Source organism: Sinocyclocheilus anshuiensis, unplaced genomic scaffold (assembly GCF_001515605.1).
Source record: "Sinocyclocheilus anshuiensis isolate Anshui unplaced genomic scaffold, SAMN03320099.WGS_v1.1 scaffold151, whole genome shotgun sequence".
NCBI lineage: Eukaryota > Metazoa > Chordata > Actinopteri > Cypriniformes > Cyprinidae > Sinocyclocheilus > Sinocyclocheilus anshuiensis.
In genome coordinates, this window is record NW_015548199.1 from 1,019,891 (window position 1) to 1,026,604 (window position 6,714).

The 6,714-nt window shown below is 39.2% G+C and overlaps 1 long non-coding RNA gene and 1 pseudogene across 1 annotated transcript; both read right to left on the reverse strand.

Moving 5' to 3' along the window:
* Positions 1-1,409, reverse strand: part of LOC107653251 (uncharacterized) — a 9,306-nt pseudogene extending 7,897 nt beyond the window's left edge.
* A 3,115-nt stretch (positions 1,410-4,524) lies between these two features.
* On the reverse strand, positions 4,525-5,752 carry LOC107653268 (uncharacterized). Its single transcript, XR_001630203.1, has 2 exons — positions 5,654-5,752; positions 4,525-5,540 (listed from the first exon to the last, which is right to left on the reverse strand). It is a non-coding gene; the product is annotated as an uncharacterized LOC107653268 (long non-coding RNA).
* Between the last annotated feature and the right edge of the window lie 962 nt (positions 5,753-6,714).

A 6,714-nucleotide genomic window follows, 5' to 3' on the forward strand; every position in this document is an offset into this window, starting at 1 on the left:
TAAGTGTTCTAACTGTTAGTCTAAATGCATTTAGGACAAATAGCATTTAAATGATCATTATGCTACCATTTCTGCTTGGACATGTTACACATATCAAATCAATTTGTGTTATACATTTTCATTTTAATTTCGCAACTTATAAAGCGTTCAAATTTGCATGCAATTTACATATTAAGACTACTGTTGGAAATGGCAAATGTAAATTATATAATTTAATTTTCATTTTACTTTTGCACCAAACTTTGCACATATGGGTAATGGAAAATGTAAATTTAAATACAATGCCATTTTGAATATTACGTTGCCATTTTGAATATTGCATTGCCATTTTGCATATTGCATTTTAAATTGAATTTCGCTACCTATATGCTTCCATATCTACCTCTAGTGCATAAATGGGATAAACTTCCAGCACTTCCCGTGCCACCTAGTTTTCAGAAACCCAAATGTTCTCTCCACAACACTATATGCTTTTGACAGGAGGTGCTTAAAAGTTTGCTGATGTGTGAAGAAGTCATCAGATTAATTTGCTGGGACAGACAGGGGTATCCACCATCACCAGCAGTCAGTGGATGGATGGATAAAGCCTGGTGATAGATGGGGCTGTGTTTTAACACTCTGGCGTCATGAACATAACATACCCAGAAAAGTCTCAATTGTGCAACTTCAACGTCTATATTGGTGACAGTGGAGAAACCTGGAGGGTGACTGACCGTGAGAAAAGACTACTTAAACTACTAGAAAGTCTACTTTGAACTTGAGTGGTGTTCTCTCCTTGCACTTCTCCACTCATCATGGATTGGCCATGATGAACACCATGTTCAAACATAAGGTGGTGTTAAGTGTATTTGGTACCAATCCACCTTAGGCCAACGAACAACGATTGCCTTTGCTGCCATATCATCTGACCTACAGTCGTATGTTTTGGAAACTTGGGTAAAGAGAGGAGCAAAGTTGTCAACTAATTAGATGGCAGAAGAGGCTACTGCACAGACTTGGGAAACCCAAACAGTTGGTTAGGGTGAACTGGGAATGTTTGTCTAGATGATCTTTTACTATCACCAAACTAGAAAACTACTACATTAACCAAAGGAGCCTGAGGACATGAAGTCCAAGTGGGCCCTGTTTAAAGTCTCAATTGTAAAGGGGGTTGCTTGAAACTGGGCCTGGAAAGTTGTTGGTGCCTACTGTGGCACCAACCTAGGAACACAATGCTGGATACCAATGGTAAAGGAGGTTGTCAGGTGGAAGGAGAAGGCCTTTTAAGATTGCTTAAGCCATGGGACTACTGAGTTGGTCCTGAAGGACATATACAACCTTGCATGGTTGTGACCGTCAGTGCTCACTCTGGCAGTTTTGGAATTGTAAAGCAGGGGGATGAGGGTCAGCACCCCAATATCTGAGGCCATGGTTCGCTGCCAAAAAAGGTGGATTTTCCTCTTTGGGTAGAGGATGAGTTGTTTCCCCAAATGTAGGAGTTTAAGCATCTCGGGGGTTTGTTTACAAGTGAGGGCAGGCTGAAGCATGTGGCCATAGTATTGGAACTTCATAGTGAAAAGGAGGCCAAGCCTTTGGAGGGATTACATATCTCAGCTGGCCTGGAAACACCTTGGAATTCCTCAGGAGGAACTAGAGAAAATTGCTGGGCAAAAGGATGTGTTGGCTTGCCCTCCTAAGCCTGCTGCCACTGTGACCCAGTCCCGTATAAGTGGCAGAAAAATTAATAGATGGAAAGCTGCTTTTCAATTTAAACTTAAATTGTAATAATTAAAATGACTGATTCCTGGAGAATTTTTGCAACACTTATGCCTGTTTATTACTGTAAAGCTGATTTTACCCTTCTGAGAAGAGAATTACATTGTTGTTTGTTTAACTAGTACCACAAGCCCCTGAGTTTCTAGAGAGATTCTGACTTGACTTGACTTGACTAACTGTACATGGTCAGCTAATAGTGGGATGTGTTCCTGAAAACTTTTTCAATAGCCTGTAATTTTTTAGGATGTAATTAAGGGAGATCTGATCACTAAAACTGCATGAAAATTATGTAATTTTCTTTTGTGTGTCATGGGTTATACACAACGTTAGGGTTAACTTATCATCATCATGAACTGAAAATTGCTTTTCCATCAGAAAATGCCCAATGTCCAGTACTGATGGTGTACTGTTAAAGATGCAGTAGGAGATCTTGGAAAATGCTAACTTCAGCCTGATAGCACTGAAAGCGAACGTCCCACCCTCCCTGCAATCGCCGTCCAAAGCCACGCCCCCTGAATGCATTTACGCTCACAGACCAGAGACAACGTTACTACAATAGGCTACATCAGCGGTTCCCAATTCCAGCCCATGTTCCGAAGTGAAGTAAACTTCAACGGATTTCCCCCGCTCAGGCAGTAGGGAGCAATGAACACTGTGTAGGGATCATATCGATGGAACACAGTTCATGCAAGTAGCTCACGTCTAACAAGCTGGCCCAGTAGCCCCTCACTGCAGAACAAAGATCCAGGGGGTGGGGTTGGATCCACATCTAGGGGGTGGAGATGGGTGGGTTTAGGGATCAGGGGGTGGAGACGGGTAGGTTTAGGTAAATGTAAGGTGGGAGGAGTTGGATCTGGATCCAACCTCGCCCCCAGGATCTTGTGTTCTGCAGTGAGGACCATCTCAGCTGGCACGAGGACTGGATTAACCGCTGGGCTACATCATGTGTCATTCACCGGTGAGAAAATTTTAAAAGTACAATACCAGGAAGGAAGATCAGGTTGTTGATGTTTGTCTGCCATTCTCGCTCTGTCTACACAGCGTGCGTGAATGCGCTGATGACGTATCCTGTCTGCGTGAACCTGGTGTGCAGAGGTATGCTTATACATACGGTGACAGGCAGGTAGGAAAGCATATTAAAACGCTTGGACCGAGCGTTTTGATTGGACGAACATTTCTTGATGCTACGCCTTCCACAGAATATATAAATACGGACAAATACATTTAGACCACTTAACTTAATGATTGCTATCAGGATGTGAAGAGACTTTCAACCAGCATAACAAAAAATGTTTCTGAAGACAATCACCTATTGCACCTTTAAGCAAATCTTAACTCAAAACACCAGCATACCTGCCAGAAGAACCAGTTTAAGTTAGATTATCATTATTTCACAGCTCTGAGGAATGCTTGAACATGACTGGTCATGCAGAGGATTATGGTGATCAAATATTTCTGAATAATGACCATTGTCCATGACAACTTTGTAATATTGTAAGTAATCAAAACAACTGATGCGTCTGTCCACCTTCTCTTCAAGATACAATAATTCAACTCATAACCATGCATTTATATCTTTATTTGTTAGGTAGCCATGTAATAAAAGGGTTAGCGTACTGCTAGCCAATCATTACAGTCCAAAAAATAAAATAAAATCCAGGACAACCCCTGCACTTTGTGGCGGGGTCCTGATCACCCTCATCTATGTTAAGTTATGATGACAGGCTTCATCCCTTACATATAGATTGGACATTATCCCTTACATATAGAACATAATGTAATGTTATTTCTAACGATAGGAAAAGGTACAAATAATGTTCAAAAAAATAGATTTTACAGAAAACAATAAGACAGACACTAAAGCCAAGCCATCACATTAACAACACATTAAAACCAAGTTACAGTTGCTCTAAAGACAATACAAGCACATTTGATCTGCATCGCAACGATATATTTCTTTTTAGATAGCACTATAGTAATTCTCTCTCGCTCTCTCTCTCTCTATATATATATATATATATATTTGTTTATTTTTTTTATATATATAAAATTCTGTGTCTGCATAGGTACTATTAAACATCTCTTTGATGTGTATTTTCCTGAGATCTATTCTTGAGGGGAGCGAATTTATCTTGACTGACATTTTTACATTTTACATTACTTTGTTTTAAATAGACTGGACCTTTAAAGACACATTTTTTGATTAACATGGTCATTTGCGTTGATATCTATAAAATCCATTTCACTATACAGGCAAGAAGGCTTAAAATGTTTAAAAGAAGCATTTGCTAATAGGGTAAGAAAAATAAACTTCTGGTTCAAACAACTCCTGGTATCTTGTACAATTTTGGCTCTCAAGTGCACTGATTACCGTTAAGAGAGATATTTACTGGGAGAAAGACTGAATTGTCAAACTAATTTCAGATCAATATATATGAAACCTGAGAGGTTTTAAAAAATAGTGGAAATTTGAAGGCTAACAACAAGACTTTGGTGTAACAACTGGACAAACCTCAGCTGTTTAAGGCACAGGAAGAATGGCTCAGGGAAAATGAGGTATCTGGGGTGGGAGTCAGACAATCAGAAATGGCCAAGATGCTAGACAGCATCAGACACCGAGAATAAATGTTTTCAACTGATTGTCACGTTTTAAGTTAAAACACATACAGACCCAACCACCATAACATGATCGCTTGTTTATCAGAGAAGATGCTGTTTACCCAAACTCAAGCCATTGGCTGAGCAAATGTTGCTATATTGGGTTGGTGGCATATTTACAAAGCTCTACAGAGTCACAGTCTTCACACTTTTGGTGGAATCACCTACTAATAGCTGACTGTGTCTCTGCCCATCAAGAAAGGGTAGGAGAGAGTATTTGAACTCAAAAAATGTACACTCTTCAACCTTAACCAAGAAGCTTATTTAAACATAAAATAAAAAAAGGTTATTGAAAGAATTTTGATTCTTCAGTTTGTTCTAAATTTATCAAATCGAACTAAACTTGGTACACATAAACAATCCTAAGAATTCAAGACAAATTGTCTCAAAATCCACCCATAGGGGGCAACACAACTAAAAACATCATAACTCAGCAACCGTTTGATAGAGGAAGTGCTTCCCAATAAGATTTAAGATTTTTCCAATCCCAAATCTTAAAAATCACCAATCAAATTTCATTAGCTAATATCTTAAAGTGTGAATGGTTTGGAAAGCATGGATATTGACGTGCTAAATTTCATACATTTTCAATGCTAGGGGATGCTGTAACTAAAGTTGGGGAGAAATAACTCCACACTAATGTCAATGTCTTCAATTAGCCAACTGTGTGACTGGACTTAAAGATTTGATCAAGAAGATTTTTATAAAACGACTATAACAATCAAGATAAAGGGCAATGAAAGTGGCAAACCCACACTGGGCTAGTAAAGTAGCCGCTCATATCCAGCCAAATAGAAGTGTATCACTGCAATTGATAGTCTATTGTTCTTTGGTGGTTAATGATGGGAAATTACACATCAAACTATATATAAAATGCAAAGGCAGTTACACATCCACTGATCAGCTTTGACAAACATAGCATTTCACATTTGTTAAGATAAAATGATGGAATGGAACCATTGAGTTTTTGTGTAGCTCTCATAAGAGATCACAAGGTTAAAGGTCATGACTGTTGTCCGCTCCACTGGGTTTCCATGGGCTGACGCAGGAACTCCTCCACCTGTCGGGCCATGTCCATGGTCTCTTCCAGATCAAATTCACCTTCCGTGTCTAACATGGAGTCATTCCTTCAGATGCACACACACATACACCAGTCATGCACTGGGTTTGTTACTGCAGAGATAAACAGTAATAGCATGGGGGGAAAATAATCACATACAAGATGTTCCTCAGAACTTACATTGATGGATAGATTGTGAAGTTATGGTGTTGATTGACAGTGGGTGATGCTGCATGCTCCATGAAGGAATTCCCGGGAGATGGTTCAGGATTGGGTGAAGAAAACCTGGGAAAGAAAAAAAATGTATACAGGTCATCTGTGTTAACATCTGATATGAATTTGTAATGCTTCTGGTATATTGCATTCTAACACAGGTAATTGTGTGAAATCAGTGTTCAACTTCCGAAGTTTTGTATCTAATTTCCATTATTAAATTAAATTATTATAATATACTGACATTATTTTGCCCATTTTCCACCCTTAGATACTAGCACTCACGGTGAGGAAATAAAAATACATACTATGTATTAGAGCCCTGCACGGGCCTCAAATGTAGGCCCTAGCTCGGCCCTGGCCCGAGACGCTCAGGCTCTAGCCCGGCCCGGGTCCGACAGCTCATCAGAATTCTTGGCCTGAGTCCGACCCGAGCCCGTCTTGTTTCCCCCCTTTCTCCCAAAACAGCTTATAGCTATACTACTTTATAGTTTCAGCTATTATTAAAATAGTTAAGTTTTGTATGTAATGTCAAAGTGATTATATTTCGTATCGTTTTTTTATTAAGTTAATTTAGAAAAATTCTTTCTAAATGTTTTTGTTCGTTAAAAGTACGTTTTTGTTTTTTAATGACCAAGCGGCCAGCGGCAGACAGTCACAGCCTATGTTTGATCAATTTAGCCTTCTCAAATCATCATGACTTGCCTAAAACAAAATCTATAAATATAAAACAGTTCAAGCATATCACAATGCTAGTTTAAATGTTTAACCTATATAAATGTGCGCTATTAGGCGCATATCTAATCGTTTGTGCGGAGAGCTAAAGCGCGCTTTACAGGACATGGAGGCGCCGGCGCGATCACTTGCATTGGAAACAACTTAAAATATGCCGTAATTATTGCTCATAAAGGTAAGATTAATACATCACTCGGAACTGTAAAGGGTCAACTTATATTTGTGTGGACTCACAATATCAACAAAACGGTGTGCTTTTATAAAATAAAGGATACATACAGGATGCGCTTTCT